Source organism: Urocitellus parryii, chromosome 7, assembly GCF_045843805.1.
Source record: "Urocitellus parryii isolate mUroPar1 chromosome 7, mUroPar1.hap1, whole genome shotgun sequence".
NCBI classification, from domain to species: domain Eukaryota; kingdom Metazoa; phylum Chordata; class Mammalia; order Rodentia; family Sciuridae; genus Urocitellus; species Urocitellus parryii.
Window position 1 is genome coordinate 88,716,814 of NC_135537.1, and position 18,250 is coordinate 88,735,063.

Genomic DNA, 18,250 nt, shown 5'->3' on the forward strand with positions numbered 1-18,250 from the left:
AGCCAGCAAGTTAAGTTTCCTCTTTTCTGGTGCAACATGCCCCACGTTACATCATGCCCTACACAGCTCAAGGCCAGAGGCTATACTCAAAGTACTATACTGGATACATTTGTGAAAAACTAGTAAGGGGGTGTCCAGCACCTGGAGTGCTGGCATCTTCTCGGCCAGTGGCCAAGTAAACAGGGTGACACGAAAATAGGAAGTTTATCTACAATGGACTCTTTTGCTGACAGTCCTAAAATTAGCCATGGTGAAGAGGGCTCCTCTGTGGAGAAAGGGGGTGCCACTTCAGAGGTATCTTTGATGTGGTAAAAAGAATGAATTAGAAATTACTTGATAAAGAGCAACCTTCGTTCATCCACTCAACCAGTCTTCATAGTGCATCCATTATGTGCCAGCCACTCCTAGGCAGTGGGTACACAGCAGTGAGAAGGCAGAGCTTAGCTCAGGAAGCTCAAGAGTGATGTTGTATTATGTGACGTTCTTACATCATTAGCAATGGTTGCCTTGGGGAGTTCCTCAGAGAAGGTGGGAAGAGAGGGCACACACTAGATACACTAGATAGAACTTGATAAGCATCTCCCAAATTATGTGATATTATCCCCCCCAAGGACTTGGGAATTACTGATGTCTTAGGAGAGAGAAGATGGAAAGAACTGTACTGAAATATAGGGAAGAAATAACCAGTATTTCCCCATCCATTTAACATGGTTCTGTGAATACAAAGATAAATGATTCTTGGTATCTAACCTTCAAATGCTGTCTTAGGGCATTTTCTGTTACTATAGCAGAATAATGGAGATGGGGTGACTTATAAAGAAAAGAGTTTTATTCAGTTCCAAGCTCTGGAGACTGGAATTCGAAGATCAGGCAGCATCATGCTGCATCGTAACCAAGCAGAAAAGTAGGAGTGTAAGTGAGTGCACAGAAAAGAGACAGAACTTGAGGGGTGGCCTCACCTTATTACAACCCATTTTCTCAGAAACTGACCCAGTCCCATGAGAAAGGCACTGATTCCTCTAAACCACCTAATCACCTCTTAAAGGTGCCATCCCAGCCGCCATGGCAAGTTTCAACATGAGCTTTGAAGGGGACAAGCCATATGCAAACCATAGCAGATGCTTACAGTCCATGGGAGAGACAGCCCAGGGCAATAACTAATCACCAGGCAGTGTTTACTATTTAATATTCTTTGGGAGGCCGAATAGTAAAGAACATGATCTTTAAAATCAGGTTGTATGATCTCTCTATGCCTCAGAGCAAAGATAAGTGAATACAAGGGAGACATTAGCACAGCACAGTGCTTGTCATATTAAGTACCTGCTCAATAATAAATGCCAGTCTACTTGAGTACAAGTGCCAGAGATCAACTTTTTATATTAAGTTCCCCCAAAGTGTGACTTCTGTAAGACACTGGCATATATCGAGGAACTCCAGGACAATAATGCATCCATTCTCACCTGCAGAAAAGGATAAAAACAAAATCAAGACAGTTACCAGGACTCTACAAGTGCAGTCTTGCCCCCTTTCCTCTCTGCAGCCCCAATTCACTGTTCTACCTTTCTGAAGACTAGTTTTCTCTTTTCCAATCACAAGGCTGTTTGTACCCTGTCTCCCAGCCCCTGAACATTTGGTTTATGGCCCAGCTGTACACAAAGACTGAGTGACAGTCTTACAATGACAAGTCTAAAGTTCCTGCTTGAGTTAACCAGTCATTTCTAGTCTAATTTGGGGCAAGTGGTGAGATTAGGTAGCAAAAACATGATGGCTACATCACCCCTCTGAATTATGGGGAGCAATTTCAAAGAAATAGATACGGCCCTGACATGGACAGGATGTTGTGGGTGGACCTAGTAGGGCTTCCTTCCAGCCCTCTCAAAGCAGGGTGCATCCACGATGCTCAACACCTGGTATCCTGGCACATAACACTTAACTCTTTCTTTTTTGTTGTTGTTCTTAGTTATCCATGACAGTAGAAGGCACTTTGACACATCATACATAAATGGAGTATAACTTCTCATTCTTCTGGTTGTGCATGATGTAGAAGCACACTGGTTGTGTAATCACATATGCACATAGGATAATAATGTCTGATCATTCTACTAGCCTTCCTACCCACTACCCCCTACCCTCCCTTTACTCCTTTCTGCCTAATCCAAGGTAACTATTCTTCCTTAGTGCCCCACACACTGTATTGTGAACTAGCATTGCATATCAGAGAAAATATATGGGCTTTAGTTTTGGGGGATTTGCTTATTTCACTTAGCATGATATTCTCCAGCTACATCCGTTTACCTGCAAATACCATAATTTCATTCTTCTTTAAGACTGACTCTGGGGGGGAAATGTTCGCCGGGTGGGCGGGGCTGTTAGCAGAGCCGGGAGGGCATGGGCTATCTGCTGGGCCAGGCGGGGACACTTTTCACTGTGCCAAGCCGCCGGGGCCGCCTGTAGAGCCTGGCGGCTGCTGCCCCATGGCCAAGAGCCTGGTGGGGGGGTTGGCCGTTCGCAGAGTGGGCGGGGCCGCCAGGGGAGCCGCGATGGCGGGTGCCGTCTGCCAGTTCGGGCGGACCGCACCGCTCCAGGCCGCAGGCCACTTGCAGAAGCAGCTGGTGGCCGCGGGATTGTACCTCTGCACCCGCCGGGGGGAGCCGCCTGTATAGTCAGGCAGCTGCAGCCGCATGGCTGAGAGCCAGGCAGGAGGAGTGGCAGTTCGCAGAGGAGAGCAGGGCCTCCCGGGAGAACCAGAACAGCAGGTAGGCGGGTGCCGTCTGCAGGTTCGGTAGGGCTGTGCCGCTCTGGCCTCAGGCAGCCTGCAGAAGCGGCTGGTGGCTGCGGGGCTGGACCTCTGCGCCCACGTGGCCGGCCAAGATCCACTTGTCTGGGACAAACTGTCACTTCGAATAAACCTACCAATTCCCAGCAGGTCTCCTCTTAACGGAATTTTGCTAGAAGTTCCTCAGTAGATAGACTGCGGCCGTTCCAATGGGTCTTTCTGATCCCGTTAATGTGGAGACATTGGAATCGCTGCTTCCTCACCAGCGGCCATGTTGGATCTGGTGAACCAATGGTACAGAATAGAGGATACAGTAACCAATCCACAAAACTACAACTATCTTATATTTGATAAAGGGGCTAAAAGCATGGAATGGAGGAAGGATAGCATCTTCAACAAATGGTGCTGGGAAAACTGGAAATCCATTTGCATCAAAATGAAACTGAATCCCTTTCTCTCCCCATGCACAAAAGTTAACACAAAATGGATCAAGGAGCTTGATATTAAATCAGAGACGCGGCGTCTGATAGAAGAAAAAGTTGGCTATGATCTACATACTGTGGGGTCGGGCTCCAAATTCCTCAATAGGACACCCATAGCACAAGAGTTAACAACTAGAATCAACAAATGGGACTTACTCAAACTAAAAAGTTTTTTCTCAGCAAAAGAAACAATAAGAAACAGGGAGCCTACACCCTGGGAACAAATTTTTACTCCTCACACTTCAGATAGAGCCCTAATATCCAGAATATACAAAGAACTCAAAAAATTAGATAATAAGATAACAACCCAATCAACAAATGGGCCAAGGACCTGAACAGACACTTCTCAGAGGAGGACATACAATCAATCAATAAGTACATGAAAAAATGCTCACCATCACTAGCAGTCAGAGAAATGCAAATCAAAACCACCCTAAGATACCATCTCACTCCAGTAAGATTGGCAGCCATTATGAAGTCCAACAACAACAAGTGCTGGAGAGGATTCGGGGAAAAGGGTACACTTGTTCATTGTTGGTGGGACTGCAAATTGGTGCAGCCAATTTGGAAAGCAGTATGGAGATTTATTGGAAAGCTGGGAATGGAAACACCATTTGACCCAGCTATTCCCCTTCTCGGACTATTCCCTAAAGACCTAATAAGAGCATGCTACAGAGACACTGCTACATCGATGTTCATAGCAGCACAATTCACGATAGCAAGATTGTGGAACCAACCTAGATGCCCTTCAATAGATGAATGGATAAAAAATGTGGCATTTATACACAATGGAGTATTACTATGCATTAAAAAATGACAAAATCATAGAATTTGGAGGGAAATGGATGGCATTAGAGCAGATTATGCTAAGTGAAGCTAGCCAATCCTTAAAAAACAAATGCCAAATGACTTCTTTGATATAAGGGGAGTAACCAAGGACAGGGTAGGGATGAAGAGCTTGAGAAGAAGATTAACATTAAATAGGGATGAGAGGTGGGAGGGAAAGGGAGAGAGAAGGGAAATCGCATGGAAATGGAAGGTGATCCTCAGGGTTATACAAAATTACATATAAGAGGAAATGAGGGGTAAGAGAAGAATAATACAAGTGGAAGAAATGATTTACAGTAGAGGGGGTAGAGAGAGAAAAGGGGAGGGGAGGGGAGGGGAGGGGAGATAGTAGAGAATAGGATAGACAGCAGAATACATCAGACACTAGAATGGCAATATGTAAATCAATGGAAGTGTAACTGATGTGATACAGCAATCTGTATACAGGGTAAAAGTGGGACTTCATAACCCACTTGAATCAAACTGTGAAATATGATATATTAAGATCTATGTAATGTTTTGAATGACCAACAATAAAAAAAAGACTGAGTAAGAGCTGGGGTTGTGGTTCCATGGTTGGGTGCTCACCTAGTATGTGCAAGGCCCTGGGTTCAATCCTTGGCATCAAATAAAAATAAATAAGGGAATTGTGTCCAACTACAACTAAAAAAATAAATATATTTTTTAAAAATACTGAGTAATATTCCATTGTGGAATAACACATTTTCTTTATCCATTCATCTATTGAGGGACACCTAGGTTGGTTCCATAGTTTAGCTGTTGTGAATTGAGCTGCTATAAACATTGATGTGGCTGTGTCCCTGTAGTATGCTGATTTTAAGTCCTTTGGGTATAAACCAAGGAGTGGGATAGTTGGGTCCAATAGTGTTTCCATTCCCAGTTTTCCAGGGATTCTCCATACTGCTTTCCATAATGGTTGCACCAATTTGCAGTCCCAGCAGCAAAGAGTAAGTGAACACAAGGGAGACATGTACAGCACAGTGCTGTCACATTAAGTAACTGCTCAATAATAAATGCCAGGGCTGGGGATGTGGCTCAAGTGGTAGCGTGCTCGCCTGGCATGCATGTGGCCTGGGTTCGATCCTCAGCACCACATACAAACAAAGATGCTGTGTCCACCGAAAACTAAAAAAAAAAAAATATTAAAAACAATTCTCTCTCTCTCTCTAAAAAATATAATAAATGCCAGCCTATGTATGAGTGTGCCTTTCTCCGACGTCCTTGCCAACATTCACTGTCACTTATATTCTTGTTTTTTTTTTATTGGTTGTTCAAAACATTACAAAGCTCTTGACAATATCATATTTCATACATTTGGTTCAAGTGGGTTGTGAACTCCCATTTTTACCCCATATACAGATTGCAGAATCACATCGGTTACACTTCCACGTTTTTACATATTGCCATACTAGTGACTGTTGTATTCTGCTGCCCTTCCTATCCTCTACTATCCCCCCTCCCCTCCCCTCCAATCTTCTCTCTCTACCCCATCTACTGTAATTCATTTCTCCCTCTTGATTTTTTTCCCTTTCCCCTCACACTGTCACTGATATTCTTGATAATTGCCATTCTGACTGGAGTGAGATGGAATTTCAATGTAGTTTTAATTTACATTTCTCTAATTGCTAGAGATATTGATCATTTTTTCATATATTTGTTGATTGTGTTTCTTCTTGTGAGAAGTATCTGCTCAGTTCCTTATCCCATTTATTAATTGGGTTATTTGTTATTTTGGTGTTAAGTTTTTGGAGTTCCTTATGTATCCTGCAGATTAATTCTCCATCTGAGGTGCAAATGGTAAAAGTCCCCCCCCCCATCTGTAGGCTCTCTCATGATGTTATTGATTGTTTCCTTTGCTGAGAAGAAGCGTTTTAGTTTGAATCCATCCCATTCACTGATTCCTGCTTTTACTTCTTGTGCTTTAGGAGTCTGGTTAAGGAAGTCAGGTCCATAGCCATCATGGTGAAGAGTTGGCCTGATTTTTCTTGTATTAGGCGCGGGTCTCTGTTCCAGTGCCTAAGTCTTGGATTCATTTTGAGTGTTGTGCAGGGTGAGAGATAGGGGTTTAATTTCATTTTGTTACATATGGATTTCCAATTGTCCCAGCACCATTTGTTGAAGAGACTATCTTTTCTCCAGTGAATGTTTTTGGTGGCTTTGTCTAGTATGAGATAAATATAATTATGTGGGTTTGTCTCTGTCTTTTATTCTGTACCTTTGGTCAATGTCACACTTATTCTTTATACTTGTGTCTCTCTTTACAATTTTTAAATTTTTTTTAGTTGTAGATGGATACATTTATTTTGATTATTTATTTTTATGAGGTGCTGAACCAGTGTTTCACATGTGCAAGGTGAGCACTCTACCACTGAGCCACAACCCCAGCCCTTCCCTCTGCATTCTGTAAGATACTCAAGGATGGTAAAAATGTTATAGTTCTCTCCAGATGCCCTTGTACCTTGAATGACCTTAAGTGGAGCTACATGGGAGGACCTGTGCAACACAACCCTAATGGATTTTCCAAATGCCTGGGAAGTGGAAGAGGGTTATACAAGAGGCTACCTTCTTTCATGAGCATCCAGGAACTGAGGCTCCTGTTTTTTAAGGCCTTCACAGAGTTTCTTCATTTACCCCCCAAGTGGAACTGAATAAAAAATAACTATGAAAGGAAAAATTCCAACTTCCTCTTTCACAAACATAGTCATGCCTTGCTCAGCAACGGGGTGGTGCCCTGAGGAAGGCCGCTGGATGATTTTGTTGTGGCACAAATATCTTTGAATGTACTTACACAAACCTAGATGGTATTGCTTGTAAAATGCCATATTCATATATGGGTATACTGTCATATATACGTCCATCATCAGCTCAAATGTTTCGTGGTATGTGAGTGCATATTCAATTTCAATTTTTAAAAATGATGCTTTTTAAAATCAGGTTATTGAATTTGAGGGGGATGGTTGGTGGTCTTGGTCTTTTGCTATTGAGCTAGTGGAGTTCTTTCATGTTTTAGAAAGAATCCCTTATCTGATATATGGTTGGCAAATATCTTTTCCATTCTGTAGGTGGCCTTGTCACATGTTGGTTGTTTCTTTGGCTGTGCAAAAGCTTTTTAGTTTGATGTAGCCCCATTTGTCTCCTTTTGCTTTTTTTTTTTAAAGAGAGAGAGAGAGAGAGAGAGAGAGAGAGAGAGAGAGAGAGAGAATTTTTAATATTTATTTTTTAGTTCTCGGCGGACACAACATCTTTGTTGGTATGTGGTGCTGAGGATGGAACCCGGGCCGCACGCATGCCAGGTGAGTGCGCTACCACTTGAGCCATATCCCCAGCCCCCTCCTTTTGCTTTTGTTGTTTGTGATTTTTGGTGTCATATCCAGGAAGCCATTACCAAGGACAATGTCACACTTTTTTTAATATTTATTTTTTAGTTTTAGGTGGACACAATATTTCTATTTTATTTTTTTTTTATGTGGTGCTGAGAATCGAACCCAGTGCCTCATGCATGCTAGGCAAGCACACTACCGCTTGAGCCACATCCCCAGCCCAAACACACACACTTTTTTTAAAATGGGCTAAATACTTGAATAAACATTTCTCCAAAGAAGATAAATAGATGACTAACAAGTATATGGGAAGATACTCACATCACTGATCAACAGGGAAGTGAAAATCAATGCCACAGGAGTTGTCACCTCACACCTGTTAGGGTGACTATTAAGAAAAGCCAAATTGGAAGTGCTGGCATTGGCAAGGATGAAGAGAAATCAGAGTCTTGCACACTGTTTGTGCAAATGTGGAATAGTACAGCTGCTATGGAAAACAGTGTGAGGTTCTTCAAAAAATTAAAAACAAATTTACAAAATGATCCAACCATCCCACTTCAAAAGAACTGAAATCAGGATCTCAAAAAGATATTAGAATATTGTAGCATTATTCACAACAGCCAAGATGTGGAAACAACCTAAATATCCATCAGTAGATGAATGGATAAAGAAAGTGTGATATACTCATAAAATGAATATCATTCAGGCTTTAAAAAGAGGGAAATCTAGCTGAGTGAAGTGGCCCACACCGGTAATCCCAGTGATTTGGGAGGCTGAGGCAAGAGGATCGAATGTCTCAGAAACTTGATCAGTCCCTGTCTCAAAAGAAAAAAATTTTTTAAATGGGCTGGGAGTATAGCTCAGTGGTAGAGCCAAGCACAACACCCTAGGTTCAATCCCCAGTACCAAAAAGAGAAAAGAAGAAAAGAATCTGCCGTGTTTGACATCGTGAATGAACCTGGAAGACTTAGGGTGAGTGAAAGAGCCAGTCACAGAAGGTCAAGTGCTGCATGATTCCACTCACACCAGGTAGATAAAACAGACACATCCGAGGATTCATAGGGTGGAATGGGTGGTTCAGGCGTGGGTGAGACAGGGAGTTGACAATTTATAGGCACAGAGTCTCAATCATGTCAGATGAATAAGTTCTTGCTGAGACTGGCTGTACGACATTGTCCCAATGTTAACAATACTGAACACAACACTTAAATTTTATGAAGAGGGTAGATCTCATGTTAAATGATCTCATCACAATGAAATAAAAAGTGTTTTTAATTATTCTTTTTCTTCAACTCATTTTTGAAGGATGAAGAGAAATTCGCAACCACATTCTGTAGAAGGAAAGATTCTGCCCTCAAAGAGGTATGAGACTGGAGGAGCGCGGCAAGGTGGACAGGCGGTTGATCGGCAGGGAAACTGGCAGCTGCTCTTCCTCCCTCTGCACTCCACGCTTCAGACTTCTAATCCAAGCTGTCGCTTCACTTCCCAATTTCCAATTGACATCCTTCAGATGTACATTCTGGGTTGATGCCTAAGGACATTTAAAAATAGTTTAGTGCTGAGCAAAAGCTAAATATATTCCCAGAATTCCTATGCTAATCAATTATTTATCCCTTACAAATGCTAAGATCAAGAATGAAAAAAGTTGTATATTTCAGCTTGACAGGAGGTCTTAGGAGACTAGCAGGAATAAAACCTTTCAAGTCTAAAGTGAGTAAAATGGGTGAAAATGAGCTTCCCTGTTCAGTTATACATTATCTAAACAAGGTAAAGAATATTCCTTTGCCAACAGTAGTTAAATACAAATGTATAATTAATGAGGGATTTATAATTTATGTGGAATATTTTAGTCTCCTACATGAGAGTCATCGGGACTTTCTGACATAACTGGTGCATGTACTGTGGTATTGTCATACTTTACCCCTCACTTCTGTTTTAATACAAAAGGTGATAAGATGCACTTAATTCCAACTCTAAGTAGCATCATTTTGTCCCTAAACTTCCTAACTTTATATACATAAATTTTAAAAAAGTACTTTGGAGGAGAGAGTGAAGTCTTTATTTTTATTTGATTATGTGGTTCTGAGGATAGAATCTAGTGCCTTTCCTCTGTGAGGCAAAGGCTCTACCACTGAGCTACAGCCCCAGCCCACACATACATTTTTAATAGACTTTATTTTTCAAAACAATTTTATACTTACAGAAAAATCAAGAAGATAGTACAAAGAATTCCCAGATACCAGGCACCAGTTTCAGTTATTATTAACATCTTACCTTGGTATGATATATTTATTGAATTTAAAACACAAATATTAATACATCATTGTTAACTATTAAGTCTATACTTTATTCTGATTTCTTTAATTTCCCCCCAGTGGTTTTTTTTTTTTTTTTTTTTTTTTTTTTTGGTTACAGAAGATGTGACCACTGAGCCACATCCTGAGCCCTATTTTATATTTTATTTAGAGACAGGGTCTCACTGAGTTGCTTGGTGCCTCACTGTTGTTGAGACTGGCTTTGAACTCGTGATCCTCCTAAGGCTCCAAGCTGTACAGGCTTGCATCACCATGCCTAGCTTTTTTTTTTTTAATTGCTGATGCTGAGGAATGAACCCAGTGGTTCTTTACCACTGAGCTGCACTCCCAGACATTCTCATTTTTTATTTTCAGACAGGGTCTCACTAAGCTGCCCAGAGTGCTCTCAAACTTGGGATCCTCCTGCCTCAGCTTCCTGAATTGCTGAGATTACAGGTGTATGCTGCCACCTCTGACACCCTGATGTCCTTTTTCTGTTCCAGGATCCCACCCAGGAAAACCATGTCACATTTAGTTGTCCAGTCTCATCAGGCTTCTCTTGGCTGTGAGAATTATACAGACGTTGCTGGGTTTTGATCTTTCGAGTTTTGAGGCATACTGATTAGGTATTTTGTAGGGTCTCTCTCTACTGGAGTCTGTCTGCTGTGTTTTCTCATGATTAGCATGGGATTATGTGTCTACCCCCACCTGTGTGTGTTTGGGGGAGGGAGACCAGAGAGGCAAGGACCATCCTTACCACATTGTGTCACATTATGGGGAAAGGTCATCAGCATCACCCCCTGGACCTGAGGAGGTATTTTTCAGGTTTCTCCACTGTGAAGTTACTTCATTTATGTATGATATTTGGGGTGCTGGGGAATCAAACCCAGAGCCTTACACATGCTAGGCCACACCCAGCCCACAAAGTCACTCTTTCTCTCCTCTCTTGCCATGCCGCACTCTTTGGAAGGAAGTCACCATGTGCCTCCACGTGAGTGGGGAGTTATGCTTCATCTTGACATCAGTTTGTCTACATAAATTATTTTCAAGTATTCTGCATGAGAAATGTGTCTCATCTTCTCCAGTTATTAATTTATTCAATTGCTTATTTATATCACTGTGAAATCATGGATATTTATTTTGAACTTTGGGTTGTAATCCAGTGCTACCTACGTTATTGATTAGATTATTCCAGCTTTGGCCTTTGGGAGCGCTTTCAATTGCCTCTTGTGCACCTTCCACATACCTCCATTAATGTGAGACTTTTGTCTTTTTAGCACTTCATTACATTCCATACTACAAGATGCTCAAGGCTCATTTTGTATACTTCCTGCTATATTTAGTAAATCACAAAAGATGGCTTTCTTCCTTATCTCTCAAAGTTGTTCTGGAGCTGCTTCAGGTTCAAGAACAAAAATCTAAATACTTTAACAAAACCAGAGATAAAAACCAAAATATATACATAGGCTCCAGAGAAGTGTGCTGCGCAGGGCTACCATCAAGGAACTGAGCATGAAAACAAGGGGCTTGAAGTGCCCTGAGGATTCGCATCCTTTCTCTACCTTCAGACCAGATCATGCTAAGACATTTTAACCAAATGGAAGGGACAAGGGCACAATAACATGCATACATGTGTTTATGTGTGTGATTCTGCTAAGATTTTTGTCACATTATATAAATTTATTGAAACATCACACTGCATCCCATAAATATGTACAATTATTATGTGACAATTAAAAGCCAAACTAGGGGCTGGATGGAGCTCAGTGGTAGAACAGTTGGCCCAGTACATGCACCATCCTGAGTTGGATCCCCAGCACCAACAAAATAAAGCAAATAAGAAACTTTTAAAAATTTTGATTTTGGCTTACAAGTAAAGGCAAAGAAAACTCACATTGGCGTGGCTAATGTAGACAAGAGCTGAGGTCCAGATTCAGGTGAGTCCATCCTAGGCATGGGCAACTGTGGCCAGGACCCACTCTTCTGCCTTGGGCTCCACTGGATGCTGCCAGGTCTTTCACCCTCCGTGTACACAGGATGTGACCACAGCGGCTGCAATTCAGCTCTCACACCCTCCAGCACACCATGCTCCGCCTCTTGCTTTTGTACTGATCAGTATTGAGTCTATACCTTTCATGTCTTCATACAGATCTGTCATTCCCTGTGTGTGCCACATACCAGTTACAGGAAGTCACATAATTTATGAAACCAATAATCTATATACAGACATTTATATATGTAGTTATTTTTACTTTTTCCTATTACAAAGAGCTAATGTATATCCTTGCACACAGTTCTTTATTTATATGTGCTAGTATTTCTGAAGGAGAGATTCTTAGAGAGGAATTGAGGGGCCTAAGGATATTAGCTGCACTCTTTTAAACCTTCTAGAAATAAAGATTTGACAGTGGTGAATTTGTCAGCCAGCTCTTACTTCTCCTTTTTATTCACACTATTAAATACTTAGTTTCTAATTAAAATTATATCATGTCGATGACAATTCCATTATATGAGGAAGTTTGGGGAAACTTATTTTCATTTGGTCCTATTCTCTTTTAAATTATCTACCCACATGGGTTTAGCTTTTTTTTTTTCCTCTGAAATTCTACTATTCTTAGATCGAAGATGTATCTGAATGGACCCCATGTTTCCTCTAAGATAACATAGTCATTTTTCACTGTCCCCTTCCCACACCATCAGAATTGTTTTATATAGCAGTCCTTTTCATTTAACATTCTTGGGTTTTTGTTTTGTGTTTTATTTTGGCTCTGTGGATGGAACCCAGGGGTGCTTAACCACTGAACCACACCCACAGCCCTTTTTATTTTTTATTTTGAGACAGGGTTTCACTAAGTCAGTTAGGACCTTGCTAAATTGCTGAGGCTAGCTTTGAATTTGCAATCATCCTGCTTCAGCATCCCTAGTTGCTGGGATTACAGGTGGGCGCCACTGGCCTGGGTGAAAACTCTTTTGAACGGCCTAATTTTCAACAAAGCAAGTAAAGGAGCAATTTGATGCTTTGTTTTCCACAGAATGAGACCTCCAATAACGAGCAGACAGTTCAATCTTCTTTGTGTTTCCTGTGCTGGTTTTGTATCTCATTTTGGGTAAACACGACTTAATTTCACCACATGGTCTGGCATGTGGATTTCCCTACCCTAACGATAACATCCACCCCTCTTAGCCACCTCCTCCCCTCCCAATTTCTGCTTTCCTAAAAGCTTCCTGTCTTATCCTCTGCTAGTGTGAGCATGTCTGTAAGAGGAGCACCTGTTTTTTACAGAGAGGACCGTGAAGTACAAACAGTACTCTGGAACAGGCACACCTCTATTTCCTTCCCTTACCAGGAGTCATGTGTTCCTGGGGCTCACAGGCCATTTTCCACATCTACATACATAAAGTTCATTCCGTTGGGCATCCAGGTTCTGTGTGTGGCCAAATCACCTGGTGCTGCATGATGGGTCCTTTAAAATTGTTGGGGCTCTCTTTCACTCCGCCCAGTGGCACCAGCAAGACAGGCAGGTGCCCCAGTGTCATACCACCAGGAAGCTCCGAAGTCACCAAGGAACCGGAGGTGGCATGATGAACAGTACAAGAATACCCATTTGGCACCACCCCCAAGGCCAACCCTCTGGGAGGTGCTTCCCATATAAAGGGCACAGTGCTGGAAAAGGTAGGGGTTGAAGCCAAACGGCCAAATTCTGCCATCAGGAAGTGTGTCAGGGTCCAGCTGATCAAGAATAGCAAGAAAATCACAGCTTTTAAACCCAGTGACAGCTGCTTTGACTTCACTGAGAAAAATGATGAAGTTGTTAGATTTGGTTGAAAAAGTCATACCATTGGTGACATTGCTGGAGTCCACTATAGAGCTGTTGACGTGACCAGTGCCTTTCTTTTGACATTATAAAAAGGCAAGGTCGAAAGACCAAGATCATCAATTTTTGATGGCAAAAACAGTAGCAATACATTTTTACATTAACAAGAGAAAGACCCATTGGACTATCCAAGAACTGCTGTGATCCGTCTGTTTGTACCATGGGACAGACCTGCACCGATTGGTGCACTCTCAGCTTTTCATGCAGAAGGCTTTGAAACCACTGTTTACACAATCCGTCTTCCTTGGACCTCCACCAAGACTAAATCTGAGTAGGACTTGCTCTTCCCTTGGATTCACCAATTCTGAGACCATCAGCTCATTTCAAGGGCTTTTTTTCTCCTGCTAGCCATTCCTCCTATTATTAAAATATTTCCCATATTTTCACAGAGCAGAAGTAAATGTTTAGTTTTGAGATAAGCTTCACTAATCTCTGCATACCACTTAGACATCTGTGCACATATATGAAATGCAGCTATCAAAATGAGTCCTTTGGGGCTGGGGTTGAATGCTCATCTGGCATGTGTGAGGCAGTGGGTTTTATCCTCAGCACCACTTTAAAAAATAAATATGTAATACAAAGGTATTGTGTCCAACTACAACTAAAAATATATTTTAAAAAATTAGTCTATTGGTCTGGGGTTGTGGCTCAGTGGCAGAGTGCTTGCCTTGCACATATGAGGCACTGGGTTCGATCCTCAGCAACACATTAAAATAAACAAAATAAAGATATTATGTCCATGTATAACTAAGAAACATTTTTTTAAAAAATGAGTCTATTACAATGAAGCCCAGTCCAAGGAACCCTTATCAGGAATAATGCAATTTCAATAAGCACCAGTTTTCAAAGTATGATTTAAAGACCCCTGGGTAGTCCCAAGACCTTTCAGTGGTCACAAAATCAAAACTATGTTCATAACAATGCCGAGATATTATTTTCTTTGTGTGTGTTGTCATCACAACAGATTGAACTCAGAAGCAGATATGAAAACCCAGTTACCCATTCAATTAAGTCAATAATTAAAGAGATTTACAAAAAAGTGTAAAACAAACAACTTTTTTTTTTGGTATGGGGGGGGGATTGAACCCAAGGGAGCTTAACCAGTGAGTCACATCCCCAGCCCTTTTTTATTTTTCTTTTTGAGACAGGATCTCACTAAGTTGCTTAGGGCCTTGCTAAATTGCAGAGGCTGGCTTTGAACTTGCAATCCTCCTGCCTCAGTCTTCACAGCCTCTGGGATTTTAGGTGTGCACCACCTTGCCTGGTTTCCAACTCTTCCTACTAATTCGTTGTTTTAGAAAATGGGGTTTTGGGGTATTTTTGCTTATCTGTCTTTGTGGGGTTTATTTTGTCTGTTTTTGTGCTGGGGATTGAACCCATTATTTTGTACAAAATATTTTCAACAAAATATTTTTATGTTGACATGTTTAGTTGAACAAATAGAAAAAAAATCTTGATTTCTCAATGTATAGTATAGTCAATATCAATAAAATAATTGACATTAAAGCTCTTTGTGTCTTTACAATTTTTTTTTCATTGCTGGGGATCCAGTCCAGGGCCTTGTGTATGTGAGGCAGGTGCCCTACCACTGAGCTACATTCCTAGCCCTTTAGTAACTTTTAAAAATGTACAGGGTTTTCCCCACATAAATACAGTTATTTCACACTAGACAAAGGTGCCAAAAATATACATTGGAGAAAAGCAAAACTATACATTGTCGATAAGCAAAATGTAGGGGAAGGATACATATGTGGGCCTCTCTACAGCAGCTAGAATTAAAACACAAACAGGGACAGAGGCCTTAAAGGAGAACACTGAACTTAACCAGCTGGAGACTCACAGGAACGCAGAAGCACACCTGCTATTTTAAAACAGAGAGAATTTAGTACAGGGAGTTGGTCACACCCATTAGGAAATGTGGCACAACCAAACAGGAGGCAGGTTCCACGCCAGGTATGGGCAAGAGCAGAAAGTCACCGCACCACCCAGGGTTTGAGGGGAAGAGGGAGGACACTGGGAGGGGACCCAGCCGAGGTCGCCGGGGAGGCTGCGCTGTGGCAGGAGGTCCGCAGGGAAGGAGAGCTGGGGAGGCCGTGCTGTGCGAGAGCCTGGGCCGCTGGCGTCCTCCTCCAGCTCCTCCGTCCTCTCTGTCCCTCTGGCCTCCTCCCGCTGGACCGAGTCAGGAGCTGGCCACCTGGAAACGCAGTTCGCAGAGGTCTGCCTGCCCCCATCCCACCCTAGGTGCCCGCCCCGCCGCCCCGTGAGGAAAAGCCGGGGCAGAAGGAAAGTGCAGTGGAGCGTCCAGGATCCCAGCAGCACGCAGAAGAACCCTGAATCACAGACACCATGGACACACAGGGCCAGAGCTGGCCGGAGTAAGGGGGGCACTAAGAAATGGGCGAAACGGGGAGAAACAAGAAGAGCAGAGTCCTGCAGGAGCAAAACAGCACAATTAACCAGCCCTGAGACACACGATGGAGTGGAGGAAAGAGAAAGAGGGAAAAGGAGAACAACCACAGGAAGTGGAGGTGAGAATTATCCAGAAGGGAGTCCTCATTTAGCCATTGTTTAATTTCCATAGGAAAATAGAAATGTGCTTTTTCCTTTGATCTCAATGACTTAGGAGGCTGAAGCAGGAGGATCATAAGTTTGACACCAACCTAGGCAACTTACTGAGACCATTCAAAATAAAAAATAAAAAGAGCCAGGGATGTAGCTCAGTGACAAAGCACACCTGGGTTAACTCCCCAGTACCAAAAAGAAAAAGCTGAAAAGTCATACTTACAAAAGTGTGCCTCACCTCATCCCTTTCACCTTATTTTCATTCCCTTCTTTTCCATCCATTTCCTTTTCCTTTTACCCTTTGTAGATAATCAGTCTCATTAATTTCTGATTTATTCTGTTTCTTTTTGCCCAAACAAGCAGAAACATGTATATTTTCAATAATTATTTTTTTCCTTCTTTCTTATGTAAAAGCTAACAAGCTATAGATATTTCTTCCACTGATATTTTCCCACACTATATTCAGGAAATCACCCCAGTGCATAGAACTCTCTGCCATCCTTTGTTATAGCTGCATAGCGCTCCATTTTGTGGTGGTAGCATTTTGGTGGGTGTATATGGGGGATTGAACCAGAAACATTATTCCTCTGAGCTATATCCCCAGCCCTTTTTAAAATTTTTATTTTTAAGGCAAGTTCTCACTAAGTTGCCAGGTGAACCTCAAACTTGTGCTCTTCCTGCCTCAGCCTCCTTAGTAGCCAGAATTGTAGGCATGTGCTACTGTGCCTATTTTATTCAGCCACACTTCTACATAGGGGCAGTTAGGTTACTTCCAATATTTCATAGTTGTAAACAATGGTGCAACATGCTTTTTTCATATGTTTTTGCAAAGTTGAAAGTATGACCATGAGGGCTGGGGCTTTAGCTCAGTGGTAGAGCGCTTGCCTACCATGTGTAAGGCACTGGGTTCGATCCTCAGCACCACATAAAAATAAATAAATAAATAAAATAAAGGCATTATGTCTATCTACAAGTAAAAAAATATTAAAAAAAGAAAAAGAAGGTATGACCATGAAGTAGGATACTGAGTCAAAAGGTTAATAAATGTATTACTTGATTAGATATCACCAAATTCCCCTCCAAAAAGATCATATAATCGCATTTCTACCAACCATTTATGAGAGTTCCTCAGACTTACTTTTAAACTAGAAGTGACATTTTCAGAGCATTAAAACTGAAGTACTTTCAAACCATGTTGAAAGCCCACACAATCAGCTGTGCACTTAATGGATTAAGCTGGTTCAGTTGACATGTAATCTTCATTAGGAACAGTGTTGGAAATAAGAAAATCTTTTAGCCTAGTACAGCTACTCCATTGTAGAGCCTTTTTTCTCACATATCGATTTGCTGTGAGGAAGGATCTACTTTGTAGTGAAGGGAGTGGAATGGAAGAGGGAGGTGACCTACATATGGCTTTGGATATTTGGGTTCTCATCATGGAGGGTGCAGTGAAAACAGAGGTTTCCTCCCCTGCTTCTAATCATGCTCTGCTCCAGGCTAACCATATGGATTTTGATGTCATTGTTGAAATCTGCTGTTATCCATAGCTTTCCACAGAGCCTATATGTTTTGAAAGAATAGATCTCTACCCCTGGATCTAGAAGAGGGACATATGATTCAGGACTAAGCTAACTAACCCATGCTGGGTCCCTGGTCATTGTCAATGTCTTGGGTATGTCCACACCCTAGAAGAGCCAGGTAGAGACTATGCATCTTACGAGAGAAAAGATAAACTCCATTCATGTTTGCCTAACTGAGCCTCTCAACTAAAATAACCTTGAAGCCTATCCTACTTCTGGACTTTGTTTTGTGACTCAATAAATGTCATTTATTGTTTAGTGTTGGGTTTTCTGTGACTTGTAATTAAAAACATTTTGATTTATATAATGAGCAACTTTGGGATGACTGATGAAAACATTTCATAAGAACATGCTTATGTCTTTGCATAAAGCTTTTCCACTCCAAAAGTCCATGAGTCATCTTGCCACTGATGGCTAATTCTACTATGCTCATGTGCCACTGAACAGTGGGGATAGGTTCTAAGAAGTGCAGCTGTTAGATGATGTATGTCATTGTGTGAAACATGACTACA

At 41.7% G+C, this 18,250-nt stretch overlaps 1 pseudogene; it reads left to right on the forward strand.

Annotated features, from left to right (window-relative positions):
• Positions 1 to 2,681: 2,681 nt before the first annotated feature.
• LOC144256024 (small ribosomal subunit protein uS12 pseudogene) lies at positions 2,682 to 13,700 on the forward strand (annotated as a pseudogene).
• Positions 13,701 to 18,250: the final 4,550 nt, after the last annotated feature.